General features: G+C 36.6%; 1 protein-coding gene and 1 non-coding gene across 3 annotated transcripts in view; one reads left to right on the forward strand and one right to left on the reverse strand.

Moving 5' to 3' along the window:
- LOC115294408 (cAMP-specific 3',5'-cyclic phosphodiesterase 4D-like) overlaps nucleotides 1–14,131 on the reverse strand; it is a 650,465-nt gene that overhangs the window by 540,935 nt on the left and 95,399 nt on the right. The gene's annotated exons all lie outside the window — the stretch shown is intronic.
- On the forward strand, nucleotides 12,801–12,907 carry LOC115295056. Its single transcript, XR_003910289.1, has one exon. It is a non-coding gene; the product is annotated as a U6 spliceosomal RNA (small nuclear RNA).

The raw sequence follows: 14,131 nt of genomic DNA on the forward strand, positions 1-14,131 counted from the left end.
AAAAGCAAAATCACTTACAAGTGGAAAAACAAAAGAAAAAGCTTAGTAATAAAACCAAGGTGCAGGGGAAGTAAAAAAGGAGAGGCAAGAAGGGAAAGGAAGAAAAGTAAAAAAAGAAAATAAACAAATACTAACAAAAGAAGGAAGCACCATGAACTCCTGTGTCCTCACTGTATGCTTTTCCTAACGAATCTGTAGGGTGATGAGACACCCTTCAGTGGCCGCTCATTTCCTTTCACCTCATCTCATCATGAAACCTGGGTAACCAACGTGTCAGAAAACTCGTAAAAGAAAATACCAGTTTACGTATGAATTGTATTCCCATGTCTCCTGAACATTGCCTGATTCTTTCATTACAAGTAAGATATTGAGTCCTCTGAATGAAGTCATCACAGCATTTTCTACCTCAATTCAAAATACAAAAGACCATTGTCTGGAATTAAACATCTTTCCCAAATAAGGTTGTAGGCAGTACCGAGAATTAGATGCATTAACCCTTCACCTAGAAGTTTATACTGGAATTCCACTCAGATTGTCTGTCACATATGAATGACAGAGAAAGAGAAGCAGCAGCCGTAGTGGTACAATCTGCAGAAAAAGCATGGCCAACGACAGTGATCCGTGTGCTAAGCGAATTTCCCCTGCAGGTGAGCAGCGGGTGTGGGGTAGTGGATGGTGCTGTGAGCTCTGGCCAATCACAGAGTCTTCTTGTTCTGTGATTCCATAGATCTGTAATTTGAAAGCACAATGATATATTCCAAGAGAGAAGAGAAGAGGCTCAAGTTCTGTGCTCTGCTCTCAATTTTGGACAACTGACATTATCTTTCTGGACCTGAGTTTCATATCTTTAAAATAAAGTGTCCTTTTCAGCTTTTAGAATCTATGACTTTTCATTTACTACATTTGGTTATCACCATTTTGCACATACAAGCCAGCATATGTACACAGGTGCATACATACACACGCATGCATGCACACAAATTTATAGCTTGATATTATTATAACTTTTTAGAACTTACACCTATTTTATTCAAGATCAATGTTTATCTAACCTAAAGATATCTTTGGATAGCACATTTAACAACTCACTAAAAAACCTATTCCAATATCTCATAACACCAACTGAAAGGAATTTTCTCACATACATAAACAATTGTTTTAGAATTGAATTTTAGCCATATATTAAGGTGAAAAAAAAGTAGTTTCTTCTATGACTTAGATAGATAATTGAATGTGAGCTTTACATTCCCTGAAACCAAAGTCTTTGCACATAGGAAATTGGAAACTAAGGGACATTTAGATGATGAAAGTAAACAGTATAAAGATGTCATGCAAAATGGAAATAAAGACCAGCAATCAAGCCAGTAAATATCCAAAACTTTAAAACTTGAGGAGTAACAAAATAAAACTGTTAAGATATGCCTCTCGTCACATACAGTCAAATGGGTCGTCTGCAGTAAGGCATCTGAAGGCTGATTGCCTTAGAGGCCTAATGTACATAGGTAGCATTTAGGCAAGAAAAAAAAATTTAAAGAGTGATATGAAGTCAACATAAATAGGCAACAGATAAATTGTTCAAAATAAAACTAAGGCTACAGATCCTGAAATACCAGGAGGGTAGTTTCTTGCTCCTTCCACCAAGCATGTTCTACAGGGCTCTTCTGTTACCCATCTATTATAATTCAGTGTTCCCAGGATTCCTGCACATCTCACTCTCATGAAATAATCTCATTCACTCTTACAGGTTTAATAGCAGCTTACATCTGATGACTTCTAAATATGGGTCTCCAGCTACGACTTGCGCAACCTGCATGTCTCATAGGAACCTCCGAGGAAACGTGTTCAAATTTAACTATCTTCCCCATCTAACTAGATTGCCCACCACTGTTTGTTTTTCTAAGATTTTATTTTTAAGTAATCTCTACACCCGGCGTGAGGCTCGAGTTCACAACCCTAGGACCAACAGCTGCATGCTCCAGTGAACAAACCAGCCAGGCATCTCTTATTCTCCTATTTTCTTATTCCCCCTGACAGTACAACCATCCAGCCAGGATATCAAGCTAGAAATACGGACATCATTCCTGACCATCTCTCACTCACATCATCCAAACAGGCAGCAAGTCATGCTGTTTTTTACTTTCTGATTTTTTTTAGACCTAATTTATCTTGTCTCCATTCTTACTGCCTTTGGACAGGTACTGTTGGCTATTAAAATAACATTTTAGTTGATCTTTTGCCTCTGAAATTTATTCTTTGTGCAGCTAACAAAGGATCTTTGAAAATGACAATTCTATCCATTCCTCTTCCCTGCTAAACATACTTCAGTATCTTTTTTTAATGTAATTTATTATCAAATTGGCTAACATACCGTGTGTACAGTATGCTCTTGGTTTTAGGGGTAGATTCCAGTGGTTCATTACTTACATGCTCATCCCAACAAGTATACTTCTCAATGCCCATCATTCATTTTCCCCTCTCCCCTACCCCCATCAACCCTCAGTTTGTTCTCTGTATTTCAGAGTCTCTTATGGTTTGCCTCCCTCCCTCCCTCCCTGTTTGTAACTATTTTTTCTCCTTATCTTTCCCCATGGTCTTCTGTTAAGTTTCTCAAGATACACATATGAATGAAAACATATGATATCTGTTCTTCTCTGACTAACTTATTTCACTCAGCATAATACCTTCCATTTTCATCCCTCTGCTTCTTTACATGTCAGGTGGTCAATTAGGGCAACATGGTTTCTGCATTTCCTTCTGTTTCTGACAGTCCTGGCAGCCATTTGAGTAAGTGGGAAAACCAGGAAAACTATAAGCATCAGTGGCAGGCCTTTGCGACACGAAGTGTGTTAGTTAGCCACCCTGAACCTCACTGTTTCATCTGTAAAGCGAGGGTGATTATACCTATGTCATTTCATTGTGAAAGATTGTGAAAACGAAAAACAGATAAAACTGTCAGTTGATTATTCCACTGTCTGGACATTAATGAACTTCCAAAAATGGTAAATTATAATTAAGGCTCAAACTGTCTGCATGAAACTATCTCACCTACTTTAGACTCCAGGAATTTCCCTTTCTTTTGATCTCAGCACAATTAGAGTCTGAGTCAACCATTTGGTAACTCCTCCATCATATCATATCTCTCCATTTGCATGTTAAAGATTACTGAAACATTATGTTACATTTCTAGTACTGATATCGGTGACCAGTTACCTGGTCACCAACAATATGCCAGGCACTGTTCTGTATCTGTCTTTTTCTGACTTATTTCACTTTTAGCTTGTCCTACCCTTAGCATCGCACACAGGATTATCTCTCATGACTTTATGACCTATTTGTTTTGTTTTAGCAATGTTAACATACTTGTATTCCTCCATATATCTGGCCTTAGCTAATATGTTTGTAATTTCCATGTGCATTTCTTGTCCATGACACCCATTCCCCTAATCTTTTCTATATCTACCTAAATAAATCTTTCAGTTAGTATTCAGCTCTGCCAACTCTTCCTCTCAGAAGCCTTTCCTCAGTCACTTCCTGCTCAATAACCCCTCCTGCCTCGTGCTTCCTAGCCCAATGATACTATTGATACCTTCCATTTAACAACATTGTATTACTCTTTTTTTCTTATTTCTGGGTTGGTCTCTCTCATCAGCTCGCTGTGAAATCACTGAGGTCAGGGAACATAAATTATATGATTAGTGCACTGTCTTTAACTCCATAAATACTGAGTTAAATAACTAATATAAACAGTATATTGGCATTCCTAAATTCTGGGTTTTGTTCATGTAGAGTGTACATGAATGAGATCCGGATATAGGTACTTATAACTAAAGTCATTTTTCCATTTGAAGGAAATATATATTCAGAGGGAAGCTACATAATTCCCATCTCTAGCTTTGGAACACACTATTACAACTGACTGCAATCGTATTTATATAAAATGTTAGTAAGTATGACTGTTCTGGACAAAAACTTAAGAAGATTCTCCAAATCTGCTGCTTTATAGCTTGTTAGCTTTAGATCCTCTGTTTAAAGTATAGAAAAATGACAGGAAAATACCCTATGACTGACTCTCAGGTTAGCCAAACCCATGGAAAAGCAAGAGGCTTTAAACCATATGACATTACCATAATCACAATTATAGATGGATTTAAAACTTAAATGTAAAAAAAAGAACTATGTGGGGCACCTGGGTGGCTCAGTCATTTAGTGCCTGTCCAACTTCAGCTCAGGTCATAATCTAACCATTCATGAGTTCGAGCCCTGCATTGGACTCTGTGCTGACTGCTCAGAACCTGGGTCCTACTTTGGATTCTGTATCTCCCTCTCTCTCTGCCCCTTTCTCTGACTCTCTCTCTCAAAAACAAATAAGCATTTAAAAAATAAAAAATAGAACTATGAAAGTATTAAAAGAAAAAATAGGAGAATATAAGGCTTTGGATTAAAGACTTCTTTAACAGGCCTGTGATTATTCTCACTCCTATCTCAAAATTATTAAAGCTCTGCCTAAGTGTGACAAAAATGAATACTATAATAAACTCTGGACACTTGGTTTTATTTTTATATTTTTGCATTTAAATTTTTTTATGTTTTTTATTTATTTTTGAGAGATACAGAGAGACAGTGTGAGCAGGGGGGGGGGCAGAGAGAGAGGGAGATACAGAATCAGAAGCAGGCTCCAGACTCTGAGCTATCAGCACAGAGCCCGACATGGGGCTCGAATCCCCAAACCCATGAGATCATGACCTGAGCTGAAGTCAGACACTTAACCAACTGAGCCACCCAGGCACTCCTTTATCTCATGCTAAGAGAATATCATTCTACAAGTGGTCTCCCAAACCAAAATAATAAAATGTAAAAGAAAGAAAGCCTTCAGAGTTAAATGATAACATCCCTTTAAGAATTATTTATACTTTTCAAAATCTTCCTTCTTTGTTTTGGATTTTAGTGCTGTTACTGTGAAAACTGTCTATCCAAATTTATAAAGATATAAAGTAATATCCCTGGAAAATGCCATCTATACTCTTAGCTTGTCTCCTGAGGGAGGAGAAGATAAAATAAACTTAAGACCTACTAAAAGACCAAAGTAGGTCTTTTATAATGAAGCTAAAAGAAAACTGGTAAAAGAAAGATGATAAATATTAGAAAGAACACCCCCATAATAACATCTGCAAGTTTACTGTTAAAATACAATAAAAGACAGTTTATACTACCAACCTCCTAATCCCCTATAACATTTTAGAGAAAAAAAAGTACAAGGTAGTATTGCCATTCACAAGATAGGAGCCATATGATATAACACCATAGTAAGAAAATCCTCCTTGTTCATTTTTATGAAGAAAGATAAATTCCAAGTCATAGTTATTTATTGTTATAAGATCCTGAATGGTTATCTTAACTCAAATCTTTATGTTGAAAAAAGTCTGTATGGACACATGTGTGTACACACACACACACACACACACACACATTTTATTCAAATGTGTGTCCCATACTGGTGTATTATTTCTAGCCTCTTTGGGAAACTGGAAACAACAGTGATGTTACAAATTGTACCTATTCTGGCATTATCTAATGCATTCACTATTTTTTTCATTAAGAATGTGCTTCCTCTTTTATGCATGATAATATAATGGCAGATACATGGCATCATGCATTTGGCAAAACCCGTAAGTCAGTGAGACTTTTGCCAAGAACTACCCACTTTTGTGTTCTGGGTATCTGAGAATGTTAGTGACAATAGTCTATAGTCTTTGCACTTTCTGGGTTCTTCAATCTTAGTAGCAGCTTTCCTGATTCCCTAACTCTAAGCCCTTGGAATAACTGTGTAAGTTTATAATTACTTGTATTATATACTGTCCAATGTGAAACTCATAGAATATGGTCATATATATTTATTACCTCTCCCATCACTGATGCTACCAAAGGCGAGAAATGTGCAAAACTATACTGTTAGGAAGGAACTGGAAGTTCTATCAGAAAACAGATGTATAGGAGTCAAAGAAGGTAGAGAAGTGATACTTAATGAAATAGAGTAAAATAAACCACAATTTGAAGTGTCTAGAAATAATATAAATTAGAGAGAAAGAGAAAGGGAGGTTGCCTTGTCCAATCCCAAAGACTCAAAATTCCAAAATATCAAGTACAGTGAAGTCAGGAAAGAGGACAGGAGTGAAAAGGGGACCTGATAGTAAGAGTTGTAACTGTAGTCTCTAAATGTAGAAGTAGTCACTACCCACTCCAGTAGTTATCTTACTGCCAGAGTGAAATATCTGAAGACTTTTCACTAAAAACATAAACTAAAATTGACATAAATAAAGGGAAATATTAACAGCTCCACATGAAAAATCTCTACAACTTGGCATGTTCTGATCCTCCATAAAACTGTTGATTCAATCCCTCCATGCTAAAGCAAAATGTAACTCAGAGCAGATTCAGCTTTTTGTCCCTTGAACTTGAATAGATGATCATGGCACATCAGGCACCTGAAGAAAATTTGCTTTGAAAGAGAAAAAGGAAGATAAAATGATCTTAAATGAAAAAAAGTACTTTGGAGAAAATTCATTAATATTTGCAATTACTATTACCATCCTAAAATAGATTGAAGAAAATATTCCTTCACTATAACAAGATCAAGATGTCAAAGTAACAATCAGAGAATAAGAAAGAGCTAATAAAAATTACAAACAGGATTGCTAAAATAAAAGAGTAAAAGGAAGGGTTAGAATATAAATTTGAGAGAAGTTTCTAAAAAGTCCCTTTTTATAGAATTTCTTTAAAAGATAAATAAGAGAGGAAAGATAAGAGACAGTGAAATTCATCTAAGAGATTCTATATCCAATATTCCTGGAATAAGAGAATGGAGAATATCAAAGACAGTAAACAGTCACAAAAATACTATAAAATTATTTTGCTTATAGATCCAAGTCTGGAGACTGAAAAGACCTACAGGAATGGGTAGAAATTGCACCAATAAGCTAAGGCTGCCTAATGAAAATTATCCGCTATGAGAAGAAGCCACTCCAGGTGTGATACTGAAGACCACTACAGCCACTGATTTCATGCCGTTCTCCTGGAAATACTACTTCATTCATGCTCACAAATTTAGCTGTAATCTCTGTGTGTTGACTCTTAAATTCTTATCTGCAGTTACAACTTTGATACATCAAGATATGCAAGTCTGCTCAACCTGCATATCTCACGGGAACCTCAAATGTACTGTGTTCAAATTTGACTTACCATCCTTCCTCCTTGTGTTTCTTCATTCCTCCTGTTCCTGTTTTCCCTAGATGGTGTAGAGGCCAAGGGTAGGCCACCCCAAAATGTGCCACTTTGGCATGCAGATTATTTTAAGCTGAAAACACTCAAGACCCAAAGACTTGGGAAGAAACTTTAACATTCCCCCTAAATACCCAAAAAGTATTTGATAGAGGACCTGCTTTAGTAAGACAGCTGTTACCAGAGGTGACAATTTGAACTACTGGTGGCAGACAGGGAGGAATTTAGCAAAGTCTATTTGTTACAATTTTTGCCTATGTCCCATTGTTTCTGACCAGTCTAGCAAATATTTGGTTACTAGACATCTACTCATTTGTATCTTTCTGTGAATTGCTTTTCTTCCCTGTGAAGTTCCAGACCCCTATCTCCTTTTCCTTATTTCAGGATGACATATATTTCTCATTTTCCTGACCATCTTTGCGATCTCATCTTTATGCAAATTCTCCATTAATATGAAATTACACTTGATTTTCTCCTGTTGACTTGTCTCGTGCCAATTTAATTCTGAGTCCAGCTAGAAGAATCATGAAGAATAGAGAAAAAATTTTTTCTCTCCCACAATATAGCAATCATCCATCATATGCAAACAACTCGATATTTGAGAGTTACCCTTTATTCTGCGCTTTCTCACTGTCAGCATACAAATGGCCACTGAGATGTGTTATGTTCACTTGCTTTAGAAAAACTCCAATCCATCTTCCTTTTCTATTCTCACTTGCCTTATGCAGAGTTATAAAAATTCGCAGCAATCAAAGGTAGTATTATTGGCAAGGAAGTAGACAAATTCATTACAGAACAGAAAACAGGTCAAAAACAGACCATGTAGATACGAAACTTATCACAAAAACATGTCAATTTTATCATAATCAAGGTGGCATTTCAAATTGGTAAGGAAAATACGGCTATATTTACCTATGGTGACGTGAGCCTGGTTATCAGTTTAGAAAAAAAGAGTTATAATTCTTTATGATGTTACCATAATCACAACTATAGATGGATTTAAAACTTAAATGTAAAAAATGGAACTATGGGGCACCTGGGTGGCTCGGTCAGTTAAGTGCCTGTCCAACTTCAGCTGAGGTCATGGTCTAACCACCCATGAGTTGAAGCCCCACATTGGACTCTGTGCTGACAGCTAGCTCAGAGCCTGGAGCCTGCTTTGGATTCTGTATCTCCCACTCTCTCTGCCCCTACCTCCCCACTCTCTTTCTCAAAAACAAATAAACAAACAAACAAATAAAATAAAAAACAGAACTATGAAAGTATTAAAAGAAAAAAAAAGAAGATTATAAGACTTTGGATTAAAGACTTCTTTAACAGAGGAGATTAGGAAAATGTAGTAGACAAATCAGTGAACATAAAGCAGTATGGCCTATCTTCCCACTGCAATATAATAATAAGGATCATGAAAACTATTTATAAGCAAGCTTTTCCCAATGCACTGCTTTTCTTTGCTCCATTTCTTTCCATACCCATCCCATTAAACTATTTTATAACCTTGCTTTTATTCTCTGAACTTCTTCATCCATATCACCACCGTCTTGATTTTCAAGCCCAAATGCTCCAAACTGGGTCAGCCATCACCTCCATGCAGCTTCTCCTACCTCTTTATCCATCAAAAACTCACAATGAATTTATAGCCCTCCTGTGTAGCACTCACTGTATTTCAGGCTTTATGCCAAGCATCTTACCTACATCATTTTTAATCTTCACAACAATGTTGTTGTTTTTTAATTTACTTTTGAGAGACAGACAGACACAGTGCAAGCAGGGAAGGGTCAGAAAGAGAGAAAGAGACAGAATCTGAAGCAGGCTCCAGGCTCTGAGTTAGCTGTCAGCACAGAGCCTGATGTGGGGCTCGAACTCACAAACTGTGAGATCATGACCTGAGCCAAAGTCAGATGCTTAACCGACTGGGCCACTTGGTGCCCCCACAACAACTTTTAAGAGAGCTTTTGGTACAACCATTTTTGGCATAATTGCTTGAATCTCAGTCTCTTTTTTTAAGGAAAACTACTTTTCTAAAGTAACTGACATATACTTACCTTAAATAATTTACATAAAAGGAAAAAAAATGAAAGTAAAACAAGCAATTATACAATTTCATCACCAGAAAGAAAGCATAAATATTAGGTAAACATGATTCCAGACATCTTTCTAAGAATGTATTATGATAGATGGTTTAGTGGACAGAGAGAAAGATAAATTATAGAAATATTTTTCTAAAAATGTGAATTATATACTACTACTATTTTTATTTAATATTATTACATTTAATTGCAATTGATGTCAACAGAAGAAAATAACTTGAAGATAGAATTGTTAAACTTTAATATAACCACAGGACTTTTTGTTGGAGGGGTGCCTGAGTGGCTCTGTCAGTTATGCATTCGAATCTTGATTTTGGCTCAAGTTATGATTTCATGGTTCCTGAGTTCGAGCCCCCTGTCAGGCTCTGCACTGACAGTGGAGGACCTGCTTGGAATTCTTTCTCTCTCTCTCTCCCTCTGTCTCTCTCTCTCCTCCCTCCCTCTCTCTTTCTCTCTCAAAATCAATAAATCAACTTGAAAAAAAGACATTATGTAGGATAGACAACTTACTCTCCTCTTTTTGAAAAACAAAAGAGCATCTTAGTGTTTTCACATTTTCTCCATCTATCCTTCCTTACCCCCATCCTCCTTTCTCCTCTCCTAATTATTCTTTCAGGTATAGTCTCTCTGCAATCATAGTTCCTACTGTTGTTTGTAATTTATCCTATAGGTGAATTTATTATAGAGCCATTACTCTGGAACATTCCTTATAAGATTTATCACTGTCTGTAAATTGTACATGTATGTGTGTGATTATTTGATTAGTGCATTTCCTTCTTTTCTCCCCAAATACTTAAGTTCCATTAAGGCAGGGACCCTACTTCTTTTATTCATCACTATCATACCACATCTTACACAGTGCCTGACACAGTAAAAATATTCAATAAATATTTGTTGTATGAGAAGCAAAATGTATTAAGGGCCCCATCAAATGAACACATAGTACAATAATAACAGGACTCAAAAGAGAGTGAAATACTCATGAAAAACTTTGTAGAAGATGTTACCTTCCAGAAGCATTGGATTTTGCTATATAACAGTGTCACAGGTTAATTTGTATTGTTATTTTAGGGGTGGAATGGAGTAGGCACCAGCGGAAGTTTGGCACCATGAGATGTACCTGACATAATTTTATACATTAGGCATGTTTGACATACAGAAAACTGCCTTGAAGGATAATGCCTAAATGTTAACTATAGTTATCTGAGGGTAAAGTGATTTCAAATAACTTTTTTTCTTCTTTATTTCTCTAAAATCTATCATTTCAATAATAAGCACATTTCTTTCATGAGCAGATGAAAAATAATAAACCTATTTTTATTTTGAAAAAACAAATATCCACAGCAATTAACATCTATGGGGGGGTCGCTTTGTATCAAAAATGCCCTAAATACTTTAACAATATTGAGTCATTTCATATTTGAAACAAAACTGTGAGGTAAGACTTATGGCCTCATTACTGTGCTCATTTCATGAATGAGGAATATTAGAACAAAGAGAGGCTACCTACTTGGCTCAAGGTCACACAGCTATGAGGGAGAGAAGCTAGCATTTGAAACCAAGCTGTCTACCTCTAGTGTTTATGCCACTACCCGTAACTACTTCTCACAGCAGAGCAAAATTTTGATGATCTGAGCTCTCTTTGTACTGTTTCAATTAGAAGAAATCCAGGCACCATTACTAACAGGCACAGACAACCTCCACTGTGCAATCTCCTCATTTTCCACTCTTCCACTTTAAAATAGGAAGATCTTTGAGCTTCTTCATTTAACTCTCTCATCCAACAACAGGCCACATGAACTGCTAGGAATGTGCCATTCAACTGATAAGAGGCAGTCTCCTGGACAAGTGCATATGAAATCAAATCCCTCCCATATTATTTCTCCATCCTCTTCTTAGATTAAATCAATGGATAATTCATCATCTTTCCTCAAAGGGCCGTTTCCAATGCCTTCAATTATATTGGTATTTCTTATCTCAATATAAATGTCATGCCTCATCAGGGTCATATAATGAAATGTGATGTGGTCTATTTGTCTGAGTTTTCAAGGGCATTTGGTGACTACTATTCTCTATACCTAACGCATCATTATGCACTGACTTGACTAAAAATAAAAGAGCAGAATTGCAGGTAATTCTTACCCTCTAGGCAAAATCCATTCCTTAATGTAGGATAGAAAACCAAACACACTACTGAATCAATCCTAATAAACCTTGAACACATTTGCATTGTGACTTCTGGGCCTTTTTGGTTTCCTTTTTTGCCCAACTCAAAGAGATTCAGAAAAGCAGGTTTTTAGCAGAAGCTTCTTTCTCCAAAGAAGTTCTTTATTATACTATTAAGATATTGGATAACTCAAATAGAATATATGTTTAATCATGACTCCTTAATAGCGAGGAGATAGTAAATACATGTGTGTATGACCTATTCTTTGTTCATGTATAAAATTGATGCCCTAGAAGTGCATTCTATCTTATATTTTATGGTGACTAAGGGCATGTAAGTAGTTTACATAACCCTAAAATTTTTACCCATACTTTAAAAAAATATCGCATGTCTCTGTACACGGATATTCTTGCATGGTAGTTCTACACGGTTGAGGTGTTTTTGAGCCATCTCCTGATAGCATAGTAGTTTTTACAACCAACTCAGTTCCCTGAAACAATGTACAGAGCTGACCTAGAAAATAGAAATGAAATTGCAATTCAGGGTCTAGAATCATTTAATTCAGTTAACCATATCATTATCAGCTCTTTGTCTCATTCCATTTCGTGTGATTCCTTCCTAAAGCATGAAATCACCTCAGGAAAATTACCAATAAAATCTAAGATGAAACAACACGTTTTCTCATTTATGCATTTATTATGTGAGTCATCCCTTTTGCAATCACTACTCTGGCTTGGTCTATGCTATTTAAGTTCCTTCTTTTAACTAATCTCATTTGCTTCCATCTATGCTGATCTGCATTGTTTTCTCCTGAGACACAGTGAAAAGAAAATTGTTGTGCTTTTATCTACTCATGTGTTCTTTCTATAATCTAGCAGGGAGCTCAGTACTTGATACAGCATTTTACTGTCACACAATTACATCGTCATCCATCACCATCTATAATTTTTCCAGAGAAACCACTCTTCTCTTCTGTAATTTCTGATGCTTCTGCAATGATCACAGACAATAAAATAACAAAATAAAAGAGGAAAAAAGCAATTTCAAAAACAAGAGCAATAAGTGGATAGCATTCTCTGTTCTCTTTTGACACAAATACATTCAGTCCCCTGACATCTGATGTACTCACTCATATGTGCCCACGCTTCACTTATTCATGTTCCCCAAATTCTGGGGGGAAACGCTGAGTTGTCTTACATGCTCCACTGCTAGGTCCTACTGCTTGCCTCCTCCCTAAGGTGTGGCATGTCTTCTTTTGAGTGAATCTGGTGCTCATTTCTGCAGCACATAGACTAAAAGTGGAATGATACAGGGAAGATTAGCCTGGCTCCTACCAAAGGATGACATGCAAATTTATTGAGTGTCCCAGATTAAAATCAAAAAACGAAAAACAACAACAAAAAAAAAAAAAACAAAAAAAGAGAGAGAGAGAAAGAAGGAAGGAAGGAAAGTGAGTCTATGCGGCAAAGACAGGAGGAAAGGAGATTGGAGGCACCCAGGCACAGGTCTCTTTACCCGGCTTTGCAAATATAGACTTGGGCTGAAAGAGACAAAGAGGAAAACTCAATCTATTTTCTTGAACATCAGGAAAGAAGACACCCTAGAGTTCTCCTTTATTATTTTTTTAATGCTTATTTATTTTTGAGAGAAAGAGAAAGAGAGAGAGAGAGAGCAGGCACAAGTAGGGGAGAGTCAGAAAGAGGGAGAGACACAGAACCTGAAGCAGGCTTCAGGCTCTGAGCTGTCAGTGCAGAGCCTGACACAGGGCTCAAACTCACAAAATGTGAAATCATGACTTGAGCCAAAGTCATATACCTAACCGACTGAGCCACCGAAGCACCCCTGGAGTTCTCCTTTAATACTCTTATAAATTGTTCTAGGTCTCCAAATAATAAATGAATGGTTATTATTTGTATAAATGACTTGAATATCTAAAATTTATAAAATCTAATAGAGCTTAAGAAACTATATTAGAATATCACTCTGCCTTTAAAGACCCCAAATTTCCAAAATTTTAGAATTTCAGCACCTCACTGATTATTTAATTTACTAGCAGGTTTTCCCAACCTCATTTTTCCAAAACTCCTATAGTTTCTTTCAATGAACAAAAGATCATGTGATTACTTCCAAGTACCCCTTAGGCAGATTCCTCTTTCTCCTCTTTCTTCTTTGAGGCATCATATAACATGTCCGTAATCCGTGTTCTAGGCACAATCCTGGGTGTATGCTACTTTGTAATTTTTAATTTTCAAAAGTCCCACAGGATAGCTATTATTCATTTTCTTCATTAGCTGAAGAATGAAACTTAGCACTGGAGAGGTTAAATAGCTTGCCAATTCCTGGCAGGTAGTGAATAATGGAGCTCGTATTCAAAATCAGGTCCGACTGGCCTGATTCTGTCCAGATTTGTGGTCTTGCATTCTGTAACTCCAGGGTGTATCAGCAGGCTTAACTCTAATCATAGCGGCCTCCACAGGCCGTAGAGAGCGGTAGCATAGTTGGTTACAGGTGGGATTTCATAAAGGAAATTTTCAACATTTAATGTTTGTGGGCCCAGGAAAGCTACACTTTTACATTGACAAAGGTCAGAATGACTTAA

Source organism: Suricata suricatta, chromosome 6 (genome assembly GCF_006229205.1).
Source record: "Suricata suricatta isolate VVHF042 chromosome 6, meerkat_22Aug2017_6uvM2_HiC, whole genome shotgun sequence".
Lineage (NCBI taxonomy): Eukaryota > Metazoa > Chordata > Mammalia > Carnivora > Herpestidae > Suricata > Suricata suricatta.